Genomic DNA, 23,591 nt, shown 5'->3' with positions numbered 1-23,591 from the left:
TCAAAATGACGTAAGAATCATGATGCACATTCCTTTGGAGGGAGTATAACCTCACTTCTGATTACCTCCTGTTGACCAGCACACATTCAGTAGACCCCTAAATTAGTATTCTAATTAGAAAATGTAAATTTTATTGGCTGCACAGTCATGTTACCATGTATGTTTCTATTGAAATATGAGAGTTGTGCTTATAAGTTGCTAAACAGCAAGTGATATTTGCTGCAGCTTCTGACCCCTGTAGTTGACTATTGCAGATCAAGCTACTTTTCTCCGGTACACTACTCGGGATTGCTCTATGTAAAGCTCCGTGGAGACTGTAAGGAAGAACCAGCACTGCTAGCTGTGGTGTGCAGTCTGTGATCTGCCCTCCCTCTACTAGCTAGCTCTAGAGCAAGGGGAAGGGCCAGGACAGTAAGCAGAAGAGAGTTGCTGTGATATCTATGCCTCAGCGAAACCCACCTGAGATTCTGGGCTGGTAGAGAAGACCTGGAGTTTGGGATAAGAGAAAGGGAGAAAGATTGTCAGCTGACTTCTATGTCCCCTACTAGGTGGTTTACATACATAGTCCTCATAAAACTATTCATTTGTTATTCCTGTTTTACAGATCGGAGACTTGAGATTTAGTTCCTTTAACCACTTTCAAGGTTCACAGTTTGTGTCAACGTTTCCCGTCTCCTTGGGACATTCTAGACTGAGGGTTCTGATACAGTTCTACAACTGGCCTCTGGTAGGGTTAGTCAGCGTCTCAGGCCAACTTGAACTAGACTGGGACAGGCATCCATACCTGGGCCAGGATGGGATAGTAGAGTCCACCTGGGGAAAGTACCTATGGGAGACAGAGACCCTATTTCCCCTCACCCTTTTGTATTCCACATACCTTGTCTCGCATAGGTCAGCTTGTTTATAGATGAGAATCACGGGTTAGTAACCACTAAGCATGAACAGAAGCTCCAAATCAGCCAGAGTCACTACATTATTCTGGAACACAAATTGTTACTTTAGTGACTTAAGACATTTTGAAAATAAGTATAGCCCCCCCCCCCCAAGTGGTTAGTTTCTTCTTGAGTATTCCAATGACAAATTAAACAAAGTATGAACTGACGACCTTGATTCTGTATTGTACTGAACTTGTTCACACAGTATTTCACTGTTTTCTCTTGGCTAGCTCATCCTAGCCTGAGGACGTGCTTATTGCTGTATTAGAATTGCTGTGTGATTGTTGAGTGTGTGAACTGAGATAATAGTATTAGGAGCTTGGTGCTTCCAGCTTTGAAAAGTTGTGAAGGCTGTCTACTAGTCTTAATAGTAACTAGGTGTCTTATATCCACCTTAAACTCCTACTTTATTATTATGTTGACTTTTCCTTAATTTTATTCTAAACTTGTACAAGATACGTGTTCAGTTAGTATATTAGTTCTTCTAGTAGAGCAATAGTTACAAAATATTCGTTAAAAGTCCATAATGTTGACCTAACAGAAAATTTTCAGTGTAACTTTATTAGATTTTACCTTTTGACTTAATGGATTTTTAATAGATGTCAGAGGGAGACATATCATGAACTAGAATTTGCCCTACACTAATTAAAACTCAACCATTTATCAGAATTAACTGTATGTTGTTTCTTTTGTTTTTCCTTTCTGTTTGAGCTTGGAGTTTCAGTGTAAACACAAAGCATAAGTCATTTAAGAGGAAAGTTAGAATTTCAGAAACTCCTCTGGAAGTTTCTTCCAGATTCTTTAGCAGTTCTTGGAACTATGAAAGATGAATCTTGGAAGCCTTCTGTCAAGTATTAAGCATTTCTCCTGGTCTCATTGCCCGTCAAGATGTGGGCAATGCACTACAAAGCCTTTTAGCAAATGTGAGCATCGCGTGTCATGTATTTGGGTATTAATACAGTCACCATAATTTTCTCCATGTGCAGCTTTTAGTCAAGTCTTTACCAGCCTTCTTTGGCTCAGGCTGTAAATAAATGCTTTCCCTGAAAGCTGAACACCTCAGCAACGGAGAGCCTTATGGAGGAACACTTTTGAAATAAATTATCTATGAAGTGTAAGTTAGTGATCAAACGCGGTATTTCTATGGTGCATCTCAAGGGCAGTGCAAACATTGATATTTGGTTGATTTAGTTATAGAACATTGTAGAAGGTAAGGAAAATAATTTTGTGAGTTAAAAGAATATAATAGAAAATATATTTAGAGGCTATTGTTTTAAAGTTGTGGCTGAAGGAGAAAGTACAACCCACTTTGTCTGCCCCCTTCCCTCTTCTCATCCTCTCCCTTCCTGGCATTTTTCTTTCCTTTCTTTTCTTAAGTAGGGGATTATCTACCCACAGTCCAATAAAATGATCAGTGTCAGTAAATTTTGACCTTTCATTCCAGGCAAATCATTCCCAGGTCACTTATTTAATCCCAAGCATCTCTCCAAAGCAGGCAGGAAGGAAGACATCAGCAGGGGGCGGGTCCTTCACAAGAGAGACAGCATCCCACCTGTTCTAATCGATTATCCAGGCTCCCTTCCAGCAAATCCCAGTTGCCCTTTCGCTTCCTGGGAAAAGCATTTTATTGTATTTACTGGAGAAGGCCATGTCTTGAAAATTATTGGATCAGCATGACTGAATTGTTGAGAGATTATTTGCACGTTAGAGCTGTGTTATATCCAAGGATTCCATGTGCTGGCTTTAGAGCATTCATTATTTGAGATCAGGGAAGCCTGGCAGTGAGCAAATGCAGGGACCAAGTGGAGTTGCTGACTGAACTGAGACACAGAACCAGAGACAAGTGTGAAAAAAGAGACCTTCTTGAGGGAAAGGAGGGTACCATTTTATTAAACTGGTTTCCGTTTCTCCACAACAACGTATTTTAAGTTTCATATACTGTGGGTACAATCCCCTAGCATGGAGTAAGTACTGATGAAATGCCTGATGAATGAAGTGAATATATGCTCAAATGAAGGGCTTGCTAAAATAAATTAATTAATTAATTAAATAAATACTTCTTAGCTTTAATTATTGCAAAAGCTTAATGGAATGTCTATCAATTCTTTGAAGTAAACGATGGTTCTAGGTGATAGAGTAGTTTTATTTCATAAGTCAGTGCTCATAGCAATCTTCACTAACGAATCTGGAATTTAAGAAGGGGCTCCAGGAAGAACAGTAGCTGGAACCTGATGCCATTCCTTCTGAGACTTTTCCAGGACAGGAACTATTTTAACAACAAGTTTAGGAAGGTTGTAAATTTTACTTTTCCTTAGAGTAACATCAGTCCTGCAGCAGCTGACCCAGCGGTTTAAATATTTTTGCCCTGTCGCTCCAGATTTTTAAGTAAAGCCTATGGATGAATGGGCTAGAGATGTCAGTGTGTCGTGACTCCCCAGTGTTCGCTCTGAGTTCTGACTAGCATGGAATAATTCCGGAATCCACCTCAGGAGCTGGCAGTCTTGGCTTTCTTCAGAGTGAATGACGGAGCTTGTAGGTCCTTTGCTTCTGCTTTCAACAAGGCCATATACTAGGCACTTCGTGATGCTGTGCCACCCACTCCCTGGCAATCTATGAGGCTGGAACAGAGAGGAAACAGATTTAGTTGTATTTTCCTGCTACATGCTTCATTCGCTTTGCTTGGTTCATGAGACGAGAGAGCCCACTGGCTTGAGTATAGGTGAAGACACCCATGACAAGACTGTCCTGATGTTGTATCCAGGGTACAACCGGACCTGTTGGACATTGATGGAGGAAGGTCATTGGTTAAAAAATAAAGAAACTGCTTGGCCCTCATAGGTTAGAACATAGGTGGGTGGAGTAAACAGAACAGAATGCTGGGAGGAAGAGGAAGTGAGCTCAGATGCCATGCCGCTGCTCTCCAGGGCAGACTCGATAGCTCTCCTCTCTGAGTCAGACATGATGCAGCCAGCCGCCAGGTCAGACATGCTGAATCTTTCCTGGTAAGACTGGTGCTACACAGATTATTCGAGATGGGTTGATCGGGATATGAGAATTAGCCAGTAAGGGCTAGAGCTAATGGGCCAAGCAGTGTTTAAAATAATACAGTTTGTATGTTGTTATTTCGGGGTATAAGCTAGCCAGGCGACCAGGAGCTGGGGCGGCAGGAACACAGCCCGCAGCTCCCCCCAACAGGACATAGCCATACAGGCATTAGAGAAGGGATTTTTCTTCTTCTGGGTGGAATTAGTGAGTGGTGGGAAGTCAGAAATGGGAGTATTCCTATCAATATCATTCTATCTTTGAAGATAACAGAGAAGATCCCCTTGTGGTAATATTCCTCAAGGTTTCCTGCTAGCAATATGAGTCATGACTGTTGTGATGACCTTAATCTAGTGATGCTGTCCATAGCTGCAGGGTTTGTAAATCCCCCTTAAGCTCCTCCCCCACACACTGTTTTAAATGTTCCCATTAGAATGAGGCATGCTACCAAAGACTTGTCCATTTGTTTATTAAAGGCTTGCTTTTCATTTTGGTATTCATGAGTTCTGTGATTAGTGGTCATCATTCCGTCTTTCAAGGGCTCCTCTCAGCCTGTTGCTCCCACTCCATCTTTGTGAGTTGTTATTTAGGTGAAGTTTGTCCTAATCTACTTGGGAAGCCTGCAGCGTCTTTGGCCACAGTTACTTCCAGCCTTTTATTGGCTATATGGAGCCTGTCATGCTACTTGTCACCCGTGTCCAGAAGAAAGTCATCAACTGTCACAGACTTTGCCTTCCCAGTTCCTTCTGAGCCTTTGATCTTGTTGAATTTTTTCTTATCCTTTATTCCTCTTCATCTTGAGTAATTATGCCTTTCTAGTTGTTAAAGAAAAGGAAATATCCTCTGAATATCATATGGACTAATTTTACCTTCTCAAGTCTGTCTTCTGCCTGAATGAATGACTGGAGTCACTATAAACACAGTAATCTATGCATGCAGCTAGCTAGCTCTTTGTTTGCCTCACATGTGTTGGGTACTACACTAAGTATACAAAATGAAACAAAGGGAACCTTGTCCATCTCTTGTCTACTCAGGCAGATATGGATAAATATAGAAATGTATGCTAATAGGATTTTAATAAGAAGGATGGAGAGATGGCCCAGCAGTGTGTGCTGTTCTTGCAGAGGACCCACAAGATCAGTTCCCAGCACCTATATTGGGCAACTCACAACAACTACTGATAATTATAACCCTTGTCTTTTCCAACAGATCTGGGTACTGAGGCCACTTGAACTCATGTGCACATATTTCCACATGGACACACATATAATTTAAAATAATTTTTAAAATCTGAAAAAAGGATATTTAATGTGTGTTATGATACTCCTGTCCCTAGTACCATAGAGAAGCAGTGTAAGACTTGTGAATATTGGTGGTAATATTAAGGATGTCTTCTCAGGAGGAGGTGCTGGAAGAGTGACTGAAAAATATGAGTGCCCTTTACTAAGAAATGAAAGAATGTCTTCCACAGCAGAAGAAACACATATGTAGAGGCATGGAGGCATGAAAGAATAGGGTTTCTTCAAATTGATGGATAGGGTAAGATAGTGGGCAGTGGATTAATATCTTATCAGACTTCTATCCTTGCTGAAGATGGGAAACTGGTAAGACCCTCAGCATAGCAGGATTTGCTTCAATGCCTTTAAGAGATGATCTCATTACTGCTTATGCCAATCCTCAAATAGAATGGAAGGTAACAAGGGCCACTGGGACTGTCTGAAGCTTCTGTGTAAATGAGTGTTTGTCTGTGGCCTGCCACCATTTCTTTTCTATAGTCACATACACTACCTACCCGCTTTCCTTCCTATAAATGTCTGTTGTGATGTGTGATCTCAAATGTTGCAGGACATGGCTTATGCAGCCCATAGGAATGTTAGCTGTTATCATTTTTAAGCGTGGCTTGGAACCTGGTGGACAGGATCACTCACTTCCCAACCTTCTTCCAACACTGCACGCCTACCCCTAGGTTCCCAGAAATACTGTTTCAGCTATAGTCCCTTCCAGGAACAGCCCCAGAGAGCCATAAGGACAGGGGAGCAGTGATGAGCACATTGTGATGTGATAATGGCAAGTAATGGTTTTTAGAAGCTTTCTGGGTCTGCACTGTTCCTCTCTACAGTTTGGCATCTGGAAGATGATTGGAAACCCTCAAAAGTAAGGTTAACCCTCAAGTTTCCTTCTTCCTTCTAAGGAATCAGTGGACATTACAGCTTGAAGGAACAATAAAGATCTTATTCTAATATCCACAATTTACAGATAAGAACCAAGACTCAGAGATGGGTGGCGAAGTTTCTTGATTTTGTATCATTTTAGTGACGCAGCTGAGAGCAGAAATCAGGCTTTATTCCTCTCCACTGGCTGCCCCTGCCACTGCCAAGTGTGCGTCCCTATGGCTTTCACTATTCTGTGCCAGCTCTCCTATTTCAGACTTTTCAACAGTGTTGCCTATTAAAGCAGTCTAGGTGTTGTCAGCTGAGTGGGAAGAACCACTCATCGAGAGTGTCATTTAGGTCATCTGACACCAGAGGCCCTCCTCAGCAGTGGCATGCTTTGCCCAACTAACCAGGGACAGTTGAATCTGGGAGTCAGTCTCTTAAAGTGACAGCTTGATGTAGACAAACAGGAATCACTAAGTGACATATTAGTCAGTTCTTATTTTACAGGTGCTACTTTATCACCAGATTTAGGCTGGCCTGATTTTAATTCTGGTTCTGCCACCCGTGAGCCATGCAAGCTCTGCCATATGCAACTTGACCTCTTTGAACCTCAAGTGGTAGATTGAAGAGATTGGCAAGTGTAAAGAAAATAATGCAGGTAAAACTCATCATACGCTAGTTTTCTAGCAAATACTTGTTATTGTTATAGCTTTCCTATGAGCTTAGATGCCTGCATATGCTAAAGACATTACCCTGGAATAATTTCAGTAATTATTGCCAAAATTAAATTTGGGAAGTGCCTTTTTTTCTCAGCTGCCGTTGGAAATCACACAGACTTTTTCTAAGCAAGGTATGAGGCAGTTAGACCCTGAAGGTTGTCTTAGTTGTCTTAGCTGGAATCACAGGCTTGCCTGAAGTCTTCAGTTACACATGACTGGTGACTTTAAAAAAAAAACAAAAAACAAAAAACTGTTCTTGTATGATTGATTTATCATGAAATGAAGGACGTACAGCCATAGGAAAATTAAAAGTACAAATTATTTTGGTGATAGTTCAGGAAAAATCCATGACTAACGTTCCTACAATGTTTTACAACTTTTAAAGAATATTTTCTGTGTGTTATTTATTTTTCCATCAAACTTTCAAAAATGAGTTAATTTCTGTTTCATATTGGGGGAATCCAGAAATCATGAGCTTTCAAGTGAGAAAGGCTTTGGACCAGATCCCAGATACACCACTGACTGGCTGTGTAAAATGAATAAGCTACCAGCCATCTCTGAGATTTGCTTTCTTCATTTATAATCATACTTGAAGGGCTGTAATGAACAAGGATGATATATGCAAAATGTGTGACTTCTGGAAAGAACTAAAAAAAAAAAAAGCACCTAATTAACCAACACAGTATTCAATAGTGTATACAAAGACGTACAATCAGAGCTATCCCTGGTCTGCTGTCAGGTCCAGTCGAGCCAAGATCAAACCCCTAAAGGGCTTTGATAATTACATTCAGAGGAGGAATGCTACAGGAAGGGGGCTCATGATATGCAAGATAAGGTTATATTAATGACTGAATAATCTTTCATTTCCTCCTTAGCTCTAGTTCACTGATTCAATGTGATGTACACTGTCAGATTCTGAGAACAAATGAACCAAAGGTCACAGGGTTCCTAACTTCCTACAGCTAACATCTATAGTATTGGAGCATTAGAGATCACTACAGTGCCTCTGTGGTAAATATTGTAAAAATAGGCTGATGGGACTTTCAGGATGTATGTTTATGTGATTGATAAATGTCTGAAGAAGTTCTGCTTAAACTTTGCTTGGATTCTTTCAGACTATGAATGGGGTCAAAAGAATATTTAGATAGATTAGCAGAGAGAGAGAGAGAGAGACCATGGAAAGGAGGCCAGTGTGCCTAAAATTATATACAATATATACATACACATAAATATTATATACACGTATTATTATTGGTAGTATTATTATATAAAATAAAGCTATACCACTTGCATTGCCCTAAGACTCTGACCTAACAAACTTAAGAAACCTCCTTTCTAGTTCTTGGTCAGGTTAGTCCAAGTGACTCCCAAAACAATCTGTTGTCCTTGGGTTACCTCTCAGAGGTTGAAGGCAAGTCTCTTTTGCTGAAGACACTGACACTACGTATACAAGACTCAGGTTATTTATGCTGGATCTAGCCTGAAAGCCTCTTTCCTACCATCTATCTTCCATAGTACCAGAAAAATACTATTCAAGTTGCCAAGAGAAGGAAACAATCAATAGTTCTATCCAACTGTGACACTTAGGAACCCCAACACTGATCAGCATGGCAAGACGTCCTTAAAGGTACAATAGTTGCACTCTTAGTGAAAGCCAGCATCTCTCTAGTTAGACTTCAGGCCTACTCGAGAGGGAGAAAATCTTGTCTGGTATTGTAAACCTAGCTAAATCCTCAGGACTTGTGAGGTCAAGAATCTTAGAAGAGCATCCATAGATAAGTTTAACTATCACTTATCATCAAAGAAGCCTCTCTTTACAGCAAACAGAGCCTATTATAGGAAACCACAATAGTACATAGTGTAGCCATTAGGAAAGCCTAGCCCCAGTGGATATATCTACCACACAACTCCTGTACCTGAGGCTCAGGGTACATCATAGAAGATAGGCAGAAAAACTGTAAGAGCCAGAGGACCAGAGAGTTTGCTGTAAGACTGGCTTCTTAAATAAAAACTGAACAATGCCAATATTAGTAGACATGCTGACTCAGAAGGGAGAAAATCTCATGGAATCCCAACCCTAGACAAAGAACCACATGCAACAAGCGACTGCCCAGAGAGGAAGAATTAACCTCTCTCATGGATGAGCCCCATAATTGGTTTTCTAACACAAAACGGTCAACCCTAAAATCATAACACATCACAAAATAAACTCAGTCGGTTGTATTTGTGTGAATTGCATATATATGTTGCAGTTATAATCAAATAACAAAGAAGGCCATAGATTTGAGAGGGAGATGGGGTTAGAGGGACATGGAAGGGGTTATAGGGCTGTTTTTATCAGGCATACATGTATAATCACATCCTTTTGTTTAAAATACAGGAAATGGAAAAGTGGACTTCTTTATGGTCCATATGTATGTAAACTTAGTCATTGCTTAGCTTGACTAGAGTGGTTCCTAAGGACGAATAAACCAAGGATCAATCACTTCTAGGTACCTTGTTAATACTAACTTACTTCTCTCCCTAACAAGTCTGGGTAGGTAATAGTGTATCTTTCTACTGATGAGGAAACTAGAACATAGGGAGTTCTGATGATCAAGGTCATAGGGTAAAAGAACCATAGATGAGTCTGTTCTGGAGTCTCCTGGGCCTAAGTCAATGCTCAGCTCAAAGTCAGTAAGAACCCCGGTCGCATTTGAAGTCCTGTGCACCATTCTGAACCTCATATCTATAAAGGCCATAGGGGTGGGGCAGACAGTGTTACATTTACAGGAGCAGGCCCTGCATGTAGTAGTCAGTGTGAGAAACACTTGAACAGTCTAGGGTTCTCTTAACTCCTGAAATTGCCTTTCCCAGTCAAGCACATTAATCATGCAACAAGATGCTAATCCCAGTCTGCCAGACACGGGAGCTGATTGGCAGGCACTGCTCACCTTCACTCATACTTCCTTTCTCAGCAGAAGCTGAGGAGATGGCTGCACATGTTTTAATCCAATTAAAGTAGACGATTCAGCTTGTTTTCCCCTTTCCTAAAGGTCATTAGCAAAGGACTTACCCTTAGCGCCTATGCACACCAGACCCCATGTCATCATTGTTATCCGTTTAGAGGTGGCTTCATCCAGTGTTCTTGGGAGGCTTCCCCTGTGCGTGATTGGCTTTCAGCATTGCATGTGACACACCATCACTCTTCTGCCTCACTGTTCTTGGTCACAAAGAGGCTAAGTGGCGACCTTGGTCTCTGAGGTGACTCCACGGTTCTCCTGTGGTTTTCCTCACCCTAGTTCTGTGAGTTTTGACTTGTACATACCCATGACCTTTTCAGTTTCTCAGCACAGATCAACCTTTCTGAGAATCCGCATCAGAGGGCTGCTGGGGTGGGGCAGCCAGGTCACTGGTTGACTAATGACATTCTCCAAGGCCCACTGGCAGGCGCTGCCTTGCCTTGAACCCTATTGATTCCAGAAGTTTCCTTGCCTCTCAGACAGCCTCTGCAGGTCCTGGGAGGTAATGAGTCACAGACCCACCTTCCCTGTGCCCCTTCTCTTCTTGTGGTGAGCAGAATGAAGATGATCTCTTTGTGGCATCTTAAAACCTAGAAAGGCATTAAAATTCGGTTAAATTTTCATATCCTCTTCGCTTCTGAAATGTACAGAGTGTTGAGGGGCAAGCAAAATCCCCCTATCAGTGTTCTTTTCCACTGCTCTTACTTCAGAGGCTACTTAAGGGACAGGGTAATGATTGTACGAGGTTTATTAATACTTCATGCTCTGCTCCCCTCCTCCCACCGTGCTTTATCGGTCTTTGTAACTTGGCTTTAAACCAAAGCAAAGCAGCTGCCAGGGGGTTGTTAAAAGGCAGAATCTTGTTTTGTGTCTTGCTTCTTCTGATATAGGCATCATACACAAAGGTCTGTTGTTGACTCTTTCTATAGGCGAACACAGCATTTGGTTCTCTAATGTACTTTGACGTAAAGGTTATAGAGCCAGACTGACATGAGTTTGCTCCCTGACCCTGCCATGTATATCAAATGAGTTACATAACCTGTGAGGGGCTCACAGGAAACGCAGTTTATCTACCTGGTAACTTCAGTGACTTCACAGAAAGCCTTCTTTTTCAAATTGAACCAAAATGTGCTTGCATGGGTTTATCCTTCCCTCTCCACCATCCTTTTGCTCACATGTCCAACCTAAACTCATAGATTCTTTTTCTTCAACCATTGTTACATATGCATACGAACAAATCAACGTATGAATATAAGCTGATGAGTCTTTCAGTTTTGCCTTCATATAAATATATCTATGTTTCTAGGGCTGACCACTCAGTATTGGATAATCAGGGGACGAATCCCCAGGAGAGACCAATTCTCCCTCTCTCGGCAGTTTTTGATTGCCTGAGGCTCTTCATCTAGAGTGGACCCTGTGAGATTTCTCCCATCTGCATTAGATGCCAACTGCTGTTCAGATTGTTTGCGTCTTGTTTATGCAGCCATGTTGTTGATATTTCATGGGTAGAGTTTCCTTTATAATAGCAAGCAGGAACAGTCTGACAGCAGACTTGCTGGTTCCCTGGCTCTTAGAATCTCTACTGAGATAAGAGTAGGAGTTTTTTTGTTTTGTTTTTTTTTTTTTTTTTTTTTTTTTTTGTGGGTTTATCAGCTGGAGATAGGCACCCCACAGGCAATTGTTTCCTGCATTTTTAACAGTTGCAGCTTTTTATAATGGTCTCCTGCTGTTGCCGAAAGAAGTTTCTTTGATGATGGGTGAGATTTATATTTATCTCTGGGTACACAGCTAAGTATTTAGAATAGAGCTAGGAATTAAACTGGTTTAGCAAATTGGAGCTTGTAGGTCTTTTTCTAAGATCCATGGCCTCACAAGCCATGTGTAGTTGGCTAGGTTTACAGTACTAAGCATGATTTTCCTCCTGCTAAGCAGACCTTGGGTCCAATTAGATAGCTGTTAGTTGCCACCAAAATGTAAATGCCACTATCACACCTGGATGGATGCCTTACCCAGCAGGTCATTGGTGTGGTTTATAGGCGTCATAACTGGGTCAGACTATTGACTTCTTTTCTCTTCTTCTGGTCCTGTGACAGCTAGTCCTCAGGGAAGAGGCTATGTTAAGCCCTCTTAGTGTGGGCTTGATGGAGTAGATATTGTCTGGTATGAGAACCCAATCAATCATTAATTTCTCTCAGTTTGTGTTAATCGTCACTTTCATTTTCTCTGTTTTTTAATAGTTATCATATTGAGCAATTTTCAAAATGCCCCTTAACTCCTTTGGTTCATCCTGTAAAGCAAATTGGAGACTCATTTGTAGTGGGCTTGTGAACACTAGTAAATTCATCTCAATTAATTTTGTTTCTCTCTTTGACTTCATTTACTCTTTAATCTATTTTATCTTATATTCTCTTTGCCTTCTTCTTACAAGCTGCCTAAAGCATCCTCTACAGCAGGGAGCACATAGAGAACAGTTCAGGACAAGTGGAGACTCGGTAGCTATCTGGTCAGTGACTGAAACAATAGTAGAGAATAGCCACAGAAGCAACTGCTCTAGGGGAGAGGGAAGACAAGTGAAGGGGGAAAGTGACGAGTCTGTGCCTTACTGAGAATGCACTGTTGGCCTGTGCTGGGGAAGCAGGTAAGAATGGAGTCAGTAGTGTGACTGCTATTGGATGCTGTGGATATGTGTAATCACCTTTAGAGAGGGGAGAGAAGAGGGTGTAAGAAAGTCTGAAGCATTCCAGTCCATGAAAGACAGGGCTGAGGGTGCCTGCAGTGATCTTTAAAGGCCATAGATATAGTTAGACTAGGAATGTTTAACATAGGAAGGAAGGATCTCCACGGCTGTGCGAGGAGGGAGGAAAGGACTGGAAACTGCAATGACTTGGGGGCGGTACTAATGTGTATATGTTCCAGAACACTACAGACTTGGATATGGATGAAGACCAGGACTCTGTCCCCCAGTGTTAGAGGCAATCTGCTGGTGTCTGATGTTGGCCCCCTTGCAGTGTTCTGCAGGTAAAAAGTAGAAGGGAGAGAAAGAGCAAACCCACTACTGTAAACTGTTTACATGTGAGCATTAATGCAAACATGAAGGTAAAGCCTCACAACCTCAACATCTCCCAAGAGGTCCACCCCCCTTCACTTTCTCTGGAGATTAACTATGCAACATGTCAGCTTTACTGATCATGTTCAGGCTATAGCAGAAACATCAGTGAAAGCTACTTTATTGTAATAGCAGGGCAGAAGATCAGAGTTGAGGAGAGAATGGTATTTGTGACAACAGCTAATATTTAATGAATATTCACTAGATGCTATGCCAAGAATTTAGTATGAATTATCACCTCACAACAACCTAATGAGAAATGTAGGGACCATACCCCCTTTCCCTTTTACAAAAGAGAAACTTGAGGCATGAAGAAGTTAACCGCCTGAAACCACACAGTTGCCAGGGACTGAGTCAATGTTCTAGCCAATGTAGTCAGACCAGACACCATTTTGGAGCAAGAATGTCTACACAGAACTTAAGAAACTCAGCTGTAAAGAAAGGAAACAGAAATGGGATGGTCACTAAAGGAGGGTGGCTGTTCAAAATAGATGGGGTCACCCACTGCTTGTTTGGCTGACCGAAGGGAATTGCTTGACATTATTTGATTGCTGATGGGAAGACTTTAGCAGTGCCGCTGGGATGTGGACACCAGAGAGAGAAGGGAGAGTCAGAATCGCAAGGACTCAGAGGAGAAAGGAATTATTCTCAGCGTACAGACCCCATAGTCAGTTAATGAAGAAAGCAGACACGGTGTGTGACGCTGGGAAGCAGGGAGTAACTTCCCTTCACAGAGTTTCTGTTTGTCTGGAATGAGAGTAAGGCGGTCATCTGAGCAGCCAATAGAGAAGCAGAGGCATGGGGGGGTGGGGTGAGAAATGGAGAAGGTGTAAATTGAAGTTCAGATACCCAAGGAGCAACATGGAGACTGCCGGGTTCTGAAAGTCTGGCAGAAGGGTCATTCCCTCTGAATCTACCTGGAGTCATGAATTTTCCCCAGCATTCTGATTGAAAGCAGATAGGAAAAAGTAGTTCTTTGTTGTGCTTTGTTCTGTTTGGTTAATCTCTGGGAGCAGTGACTTCCCAGGCTGTTCTGCAAGTTCTTGGTACCTCTCTCTCTTCAGTCGCTGTCTCTAATCCATTATGAGATGCTGTTACTGTGGGCAATGCTCCATGAACATCATCCTCCTGCAGATGATGTCAAATCTGTTGTACCCCGGTCTCCCACTCTGTCTACTCAACAGCTTCTAGAGCTAGTTTTCTGGTGGGAACTTGCTGCCTACAATCTGTTCTGTACACAAGAGCTAGGGCACCTTTGATAACGACTTCCTAGCATAGCATCCTCAAGTCTGTCTATTGATCCTATGGAGTTTGGAGGTCATGGGGTGGGCCCACCACAGTGTCACCATTGTCCTCTTCATTCTGTCTTCTAGTCACTGTTCTCTGCACTGCCTGACCTCCCCTGTGTCTACCGCAGTGACCCCCCCCCCCCACCCCACGCACTTATAGTTCTGTGGCTTTGCTTCTGTGTCGAGCTCATGCTTTTAGCCATAGGACAAGGGCAAGGCCGTAGTGTGTATGTTAACGGAGTCTGCTTTCCTTCTCAGGACCTCACTTCCGATATCTCACCTCATCTTATATCTCATGACCGCAAATACATTTCCTGAATACCCCTGTCTCAGGTTAAACCTGAGACAATGTAAGGCTTTCTGAGGTCAGTTTGTCATCTCCAAATGTACTGAGAGTTCTGCCATTTAAAGACAGGGAGAGCAGGATGGAGACTAGGTGGGCAAATTGGAGACTCTTGGAGTGGACCAGCCAGTTTGCCTCAGTATGCTGCTGTCCCATGAGCTATCAGTGTGGCGGGCTCTCAGCACAGAGTCCCCAGGACAGATTTCTCTGGGCTTCGTTCAGATTATACTCCCCAGTGTGCAATGTCAACACTCTGAATTTATACAGCTAACAGACTAAGATAGTGAAGTGAGCAGGGTTCTCACTTGGCGATACAGAGACCTTCTAAGGGGTTTACTGCCCTTTTACATCTCAGCCCTGGGCATATGAAGAAACACATGTGGTCCCATGGGAACACATGTGCTGGGATCTGTTTCATGGAGAATATCATAAAGATTGGTAGAAAAAAACCCATTTTATAGGCTCCTATTTCCTGATGTATACTCTAGCTCAGGACTTTGCTAACTACTTGTTGGCTAGGATGGTTGATTTATTTCCTCTACCGTCACCACCCCACTGTGTACGTACAGGAAAAATGTTGACTTCCATAGCCAGATGCTGAACAAGGTGTACACACTTGTGGATACACGACACTATTCAGAGAATTCAGGCCCAAGGATTACAGAGCTCCAAACAAATGTGTTTGTCACACTGATGACTGTGTTTACTGAGATTCTTTTCTCACCAGCTGAGGCCTCGTCTGATGGTTTAGGTCTCTCGGGAATCATTTCCTCAAACAGCTTGATGTTAGAGTTTCCTGTGGGCTTACTATCCACTTGTCTAAGTGGAGGCTGTAGCCTCCATGTTCCTGAGCTCTTACCACAAACACACAAACATGAGTGACGGACAGATGTTCTCACACTTGAGTGTGTTGGTTTGACTCATTATTTGAGACAGAGTCTTGCTACGTAGCCCTGAATGGCCTTGAACTTGCCTTTACTTCTCTGGTACCAGAGTTAGAGACGTGAAGCGTCATACCTGGTTTCTAGCAAGTTCTTCCTTTACAAAAAGCCTTGCTTACTTAAGGTGCTGGTTATCATTTTATTCCTTGTATATAATATACAGATTATACATATATGCATATTATAACATCTGTATATTAAATGTCTGTTAGATACAGCATATATTTATTTTAAGTACCAGGAAATGATGTTAATTTTTTCATCTTTCAGATAAAGAAACTGAAGCTCAGTTAAGGTGAAACATCACAAAGTCAAAAAGTGCTAAATTTGGCATATTTAATTACCTGAAAATTATAAAAATGATTCTGGGAAAACAACTAAATTTCCTTTGGGGACCTCTATTTCTTTCCCTATAAACTACAGGGACTGGATTTTCTCATCAGTTCTTAAATTAGGGCCGATGCAAGAATCCCCCCAGAGAACATCATAAAACTTTTTGCTACCCCTCTCCTGCTCAGAGTTTCTGGATCAGGAGTTCCATGTGGGACCAGAGAAATGACATTTCCAGCAAGTCCCCAGGTAAGACCTATAAACACATCTGGAGATGCCCAGTTCTCAAATTCCTCCCAGCTGTTCTGCACAGCAGCAGCAGCAGCAGCAGCAGCAGCAGCAGCAGCAGCAGCAGCAGCAGCAGCAGCAGCACTTCCTCAGTCTCCTGCACCAAGGGATCAAAAATCCTTCAGAGAATGATATTTACAACAAATCTAGCCTGGCCCAATTTGCCAGTTCAGAGAAACTCCATGTGGATGCTGATGAAAATATTCCTCCTGCATCAGTTTTCTGATTGTTTTAGTCAGTATTTGTTGGGCGTAGAATGTGAGAATGTGAGAGCATCTTAGATCTTCAGCATCTGCACAGTGGCTACACACTTGGTCCCTGTCTGTTATGTGCTCATAGGCTGGAGAAAGTCTAAAGGAGGTTCAGGAAAACAAGCATCTTCTCTGAGGCTTGTGACAATAACTTCAAATTTTATCTAAGATGTGTTTATTTTCCACTGAGGTCTTCAGTCATAGAGTCGTTTTGTTTTGACTTTTATTCTTTGCTTATTGAATTGTTTTGCTGTTTAGAGCCATTAAGTGGCATTTCACTTAACTTTGTTGGTCTGAAGATGGCCTTTCTGCTGTAGGTGAAACCTTGGCTTTTTCTCACATTTACATTTCATTTTTAGCATGTGAAGACAGTTTAAATCAAATGCAGGAGCAGACACTCTCATCTAAAGCAATTTCCTCACTAGTATTCCAATTTCCATGAAATTAGAAGTCCTAAGGAGATGAATTCAAGTAGTCACCTCCATCCTGAGCTTTGACCCCAGCAATTTGACTCCTTTAAAGAAAGAAAGAGGCAGGGTTATTAATGTTTGCTATAAAAAGACAATGGAAGGAAGTAACATAGTGAGAAGACTAACACAGATTTTTAAATTTTCATTTCAAAAAGTTTTCAAGATTTTCCCGTAGAGTTTGTATTTGCACAATTTCTACTGTTTCCCCTCCTCCAGCATCATCCATGCCCACTACTCCTTCTCAAATTCATGACCTCTTCTTTTTTAGTTACCAGTGTGTTGTTACACACATGCGTGCGCGCGTGCACACACACACACACACACCCTACTGAATCCCTTTAGTGATGCTTATACATACTTGTGTTTAGGATTTATCACTTGGAATTAGGTAACACATCAGGGGTCTTGTCCCTATAAATGACTGCTTATCCATCTCTCAGCAACCACCAATTGCCTGCAGCTCTCTATCTAGGAAGGAGCCCGGTTGAGACTTCTTCCATCCACTTCGGCATGCCTAGCAGTGTTGTCATTATACAGGTCTTATTGAGATGACTGTATTCTTGATATTTCATGGGTGCACTTCCCTGTCATAAATAGAAAACACTATCTCATAGAAAACATCCTGGTCCTCTAGCTCTTAGATACTTTTTCTGCCTCTTCTTAAGTGATATTCCCCAAGTCATGCATATTGGGGTTATATTGTAGATGTATCAGTTGGGGCTGAGCATTGCATGAGTTTTTAGATGAGTTATGTATTTCTTTGATAGTCTTCATCTGCTAAAAAAGTGCCTCTGGTGAGGAGGTGGATCTACACTTATTTGTGGAAATGCACTTTGACATTGTAGTGATTTAAGATTCTTGAGTATTTCTTATGTCCAGGCACCACTGTCCAACATTTCCCACAAGTTAATGAGTTATCAGATTAATGCCCTAGTGAACAAAGAGATGGGGGTGTTATTAATTTTTCTGCTTTGTTTTTGAAAACTGGGGTAAACAACTGAGCCAGATTCTCAGAGTTACTTGATGGAGGACAGGCCTGCCTGCCCAGAAAAGCTCATGACTGTTATTAGCAAATGCATCTCCACTCATTGCAGCCCTTGCATTTTTTATGGGATGCTCTGACTCATTTGGCTTACCGCTTTCCTGACTCATCACACTGAGTGGGGTCAAATTCAGTGTGTCTTGAGTACTCTTTTCCTGGGTGCTTTTCCTGCTCTCCTTTCCAGAATGTTCTACCTGCACCATTGTCTTCCTTCTTTCCATAGGCCTAATGGGATATACCTTCTCAAGGATATTCATTACTTCTGAATCTCATCAAAGTCTAAGCATGAGCACAGTCGTGGTTTCATGTTAGCTAAAAGGACTTTCCATCATAAAGATGGCTTTTTATGAGTCTCATTATACATCCTTGTGATGAGACAATGTTTTGGTAAGTAATGGCTGAACAAAAAGGTCTCTATTATCTGCATTATTTTTAAGATATTTAGAAATAAAATTCACCTAAATTTATTGATAACTCATAGCTAATATAAAGTAAATAACATGTTTGGAAACAAAATTTGCCATGATAGTTATGGGTATATGGAGCTTTATTTTGTCAAAACCTGTACAAAGTGTCCTGTGACCCTATTGGTATGGAGGCTCGGCTCTTTTGTTGCCTTGGCAAAACATTCTTCTACTCTTCAAAGAGTTGGTGGTTTTATTTTTTTTCAAGCTCCTTAAAATGGTTCAAAAGTCTTGGCAAGCAAACACCTTTTTAAAAAAATCAATTTTCCAATAATTTAGAGTGAATCAGACCCATATAGCTGCATTTCCCTTCAGGGGGCTATGCTTTCAAAATGATTAAAGTGAGACAGCTGTATAGATCCCGAGGAAATGTGCTTGGAAGTGTTCTGTGATTTGTTATCACAGAACCCAAAGCTTTGATAAAATGAAACAGAACTCAAAGCAGCATCCCAGCTTTGCCACAGGCATGGCAGTGATGTGGAGATACTGAATACCCATGCAAGCTATACTGGCATCTCCTTTTCTACCCAAACTCAGACAGGGTGCTTCTGCTGGGTACAGGGTTAAGGCCAGCATTCTTCTGCTTCCTCTACCTCTAAGTTTTAGCAAGTGACATATAAGCAGGCAGGTCCCATAGGATTCCTAATGAAGGGTGTGGTGGCTTCCTTTCCTCCTATGGTCCTGAGTCGGGTGGCTGAAGATACAACAGCTACTTGGAGTCAGGAGATCCCAGGAGAGATGAAATGCTGAGGTTCGTGGAAGTCATTGTACTACGCTTAAATTCTGCACCTGGACTTCTTTTGCAAAAATTTATTTCCATGGTTTATTTCTTTTTAAAGGTATAATTTTGTAGGTTTATAGCTGCTTTTTATCTTAATAATTAATACAAGTTGTGGTTCATAGGTTTGGGGAAAGCAAGTAAATGAACATAGTAGGTTTAGCTTCTGCTCTTAATTATTTATACCTCAGAAGGATTGGAGCAGTAGCAGTGCATATAACTTCCATGGCAGTCTGCTAAGGCACCGTTACTCCATTTTACAGATTGTTTAACAGATGCACATCAGTTGCCAAGATTTACATATCCAAGTTAAGAGTTGGAGCAAGTCAGTTTAGCGCTCTCTCTCTCTCTCCTCTCTCTCTCTCTCTCTCTCTCTCTCTCTACATATATATATATATATATACATAGATATATAGAGATATAGATATATAGATATAGATATACATTATTTTTTGATACAGGGTTTCTCTGTGTAGCCCTGATGGTCCTAGAACTTGCTTTGTAGATCAGGCTGGCTTCAAACTCAAAAATCTGCCTACCTCTGCCTCCTGAGTGGATTAGAGGCATGTGCCACCACTACCTAGTCTAGGTCTTTAACTTTATCCAATTGACATTTTAAAGGGAGATGCTCTTAATCGCTAGCTTTTCTTTATGTACATATGCATACTTGACTCTAATCTTTATCACTAAGTACACATGTGACTTCTGCCTCAGAGTTTTTGCTTCAAAGAGACCGTGGTAGCACTTGACCTTCTTGTTAGTTACCACTGCCTAGCACTATGCTAAGCGCACAGCTGTGTTCATACTACCCTTGTCCAGAAGGAGGCCATGCTTGGTGAGACAGGACCTGACACTTATCAAAAGGCAAAACACAGTGAGAGGAAATAGAGAACAATCATGTTACCATGTCCATAAAAGTAACGGAACTGGGCATTTGGCTAGGAACCAGCGAAACTTCTGGAAATGTAGTGACGACCCATGATCAGCTGCACGGTAAGCAGAAAAAAATAAGTGTTGTGAGCCAAAAGAGGAGGTGCTTAGGGGTCTGAAGGACCACGGAAGACTTTGTGTATTGTTTCAGCATGGTTGAGTTGGTGTATGACGAGCCTTGAACGTCTATAAGATTTGTGTAGTTGATGTGCAACTTTGGCTCCCTGCCTTGCTCTTTTCTACCCAAGGATTGGTTCACAAAACACAGTACAAGCTTCCATACCCCAGCTCCCACACAGACATCACGCTGCTAGCCCCTCTCCCAGTCTCGCTTCCCAGCCAAGTTGCTTGTCCTTCTGTGTGTGAGCGAAATGACCCTACATAGTGAGTAGATTCTCCAGTGCCATCCGTATCTCACTCACCTCCAATCCCATCCACTTAGGGGTTTGATTCTATGGTCAGTGCATATTGTGAAAATTCTACTAGTCAGAACTCTCTTTGAAACTATCTTTGGGAACCAGATCCATAGTGGGAACTGATAAGGTGTCTCCATTAAATTCAGCCCAGGCAATCATTTTAACATGGACATAAATGGTGTGTGTGTGTGTGTGTGTGTGTGTGTGTGTGTGTGTGGGTGTGTGTGGGTGTGTGTGTGCGCGCGTACATACCTTTTAAATAGCTAGCCTGTTTTGGAGTCTAGGTTCAGTGAAACAAATCTAGGCCTAATATAGATTTTTAGTTTGTGTATACAAGAAGTGTCATGAATGTGGCCCATAATATGAATAGCACTCTTTGAGGTTGATCACTCACACAGAACTGTATGCCATGGACCTATTATGAATGGGTAGCAAGAGGACAAAAGTAATGTGTTTGAAACTGAAGATTACAGGAGATTTGAACCTCATTCCAGGACTGAGCCTGAAGGATGTTGTAATCATGTATGTTATTCATATTTATTTTGCTCAGCAGCTCCACCCTTATTTCTTTAATGCCAGGTATCACTGGTTTGGGATCGTGCATCTGTCTAAACTACAGCTCTGCTTTATACCCTGCCCTTCATCACAGTTGAGTTTTTAATTCATTATTTGCAAATATGAATTTGATGCTTCTTTTTAGATTGTTCATCCCAGTAGAGCAAGGGTTATGTCTCATTTTATGAACTACTGAATCCCATCAGCTGAACCGTGTTTGACACACAGTCTTTCCAGGCATTTCCATGCAAACACGAATGTAGCTTTCCCCTGGCCTGCTACGTTTGGGACATTACCAAGCCTCTTTGATTTCTGTGGCTGCCTGCCACGGTTCGTCTTGCAGCATGGTGGAGATGCAGCCTGCCTACACTGGTTCTTCCAGATGATACCCAAGCCAGAGCTGATCATTATCCAGATACTTGATAGCTTAGGACCGTCTTGGCTAATTGCCAGCTCATGAAAGTTGCATTTCCTGAAGCATTCACTGTCAATGCCCTTTTCTCTGTTGGGGGTTGTATTGCAGCAACAGCAGCAGCAGCAGCAAAAACTTTTAATTTTTTTTTTCAAAAAAAAGTATAAAAGTAGGGGCCAGTGAGGTGTCTTATGGGTTAAATCCCTTGCTCTGTGTCAGCCTGATGACTTGTAAGTCTGATCCCAGGAACTATATAAAGGTCCACAGAGCTGTTCTCTGATTTCTGCATGCATCACATTCTGCATGCATGTCTGCCCCCGATCCTTGACATATAGTACACAGCAATAACACTACATTAACTTTAGTTGAAAAGTATTTTAAGACAGTATATTCTGATCATGCTTTCCCCCTCCCAGACTCTCCTTATTTCCCCATCTACCCAACTCCACACCCTTCCTCGCTCTTTAAAGAACAAAACAGAAAAAAGAACCAACAAAAGTCAAGAAGCACGCACACACACACACCTCCCACTAAAACCAAAGTGGAAACCAAAATAGATAAACAAAAGGCCAATAAGACAAATATCTAAACCTAGCAATATGAGACAAAAAGTACAAAAATACCAGTAATTTTTTTTTTGTTCTGGCCAACTAACTATGCCTGGGTATGGGGCCTACTCTCTTGTTAATGTATCCAGTGAGACTCCATTGGAGAAAACGATTTTTTTCCCTTTGATAGTCAATCTGAATTGCAGATAGCTTCTTGGTGAGGGGTGAGAGACTGTGTCTACCTGCTCACCTCACCACTGGGACCCTGTCTGGTTTGAATCAGCAGTCCCTGTGTGAACTGCCATGGTCTCTATGAGTTCATGTGTGTATCAGTTCGGTTGAGCCTGGAACATGGTGTTTCCTTGAAGTCATCCATCTCCTCTGGTTTTTACAGTCTTTCTGCCTCTTCTTTAGATCATGAACCTTGAGGGGAAAGGATTGATGAGGGCACCTCATTTAGGACTGAGTGTTCCAAAGTCTCTCAATCTCTACATATTGTCCAGTTAGGGTCTCTGTGTTAGTCCCCATCTACTTCAAAAAGAAAATTCTCTGATGATGGCTGAGTGATGCACTGATCTATGTATATAATAGAATGTCACTGAGTTATTTTGTTGCTACATTTATTGATGGTAGCGCTGTGGGTTAATGCTCTTGTACCCTGTAAAGATTTGTCACTTGTATTGGTTTAATAAAATGCTGATTGGCCAATAGCCAGGTGGGAAGTTTAGGTGGGGCAACAAAAGTACGAAAAATCTGGGAAGAAAAAAGGATCAGTCTACAGTCACCAGCCAGAGGAAGCAAGATGAAAATGCTACACTGAGAAAAAAGTACCATGTCACGTGGTTAAACATAGATAAGAATTATGAGCTAATTTAAGATGTAAGAGCTAACTAGAAATATGCCTGAGTCACTGGCTAAACAGTGTTGTAATTAATATAGTTTCTGTGTGGTTATTTGGGTCAGGGTGCCTGGAGAACATAAGCGCAGTCTCTAGCTACATGGTAGAAAAATGCTATTTGTTTTTATCTCTAGGGCCATGACATCGAGTCTCAGGTTCTTGGCTACCTGAGCACTGTCAGGCATGGGTCCTGTCCCATGGAGTGGGTATTAAATACGGAGTGGTTGTTTGCAGTCTCTAGCTACATGGTAGAAAAATGCTATTTGTTTTTATCTCTAGGGCCATGACATCGAGTCTCAGGTTCTTGGCTACCTGAGCACTGTCAGGCATGGGTCCTGTCCCATGGAGTGGGTATTAAATACGGAGTGGTTGTTTACTGCTACAATTTTTGCCACTATTGTTCCAGAATATCTCACAGACCCTTGTTGTAGGCAACAGAGTTTGTATCTGGGTTGGTGATTACCTTTCTCCTCGGGTAGCATGCAGAGCACCTTCCAGTACCACGAATGCTATTCAGTAGGGGTTAAGACTGTAGTTAGATACCAGCTCAGCTTCTCCATGTTCAGTGGGTTGTGTAAGTGTTGTCTTCAGCAACAGGGCCTCACCATCAATTTCTAGAGAGCAACCAGTAGGCTGGGCAATAACCTTTTATGTTTCAGGTTTCCATTGTGACCCC

The 23,591-nt window shown here is 41.8% G+C and overlaps 1 protein-coding gene across 2 annotated transcripts in view; it reads left to right on the top strand.

The window, feature by feature from the left end:
* Fggy (FGGY carbohydrate kinase domain containing) overlaps positions 1-23,591 on the top strand; it is a 369,568-nt gene that overhangs the window by 136,421 nt on the left and 209,556 nt on the right. The window lies entirely within an intron of this gene.

The sequence above is a fragment of the Chionomys nivalis genome, chromosome 11, assembly GCF_950005125.1.
Source record: "Chionomys nivalis chromosome 11, mChiNiv1.1, whole genome shotgun sequence".
NCBI classification, from domain to species: Eukaryota; Metazoa; Chordata; class Mammalia; order Rodentia; family Cricetidae; genus Chionomys; species Chionomys nivalis.
The sequence above is the reverse complement of the archived record's forward strand: the minus strand, read 5'-3'. Positions and strand labels throughout refer to the sequence as shown.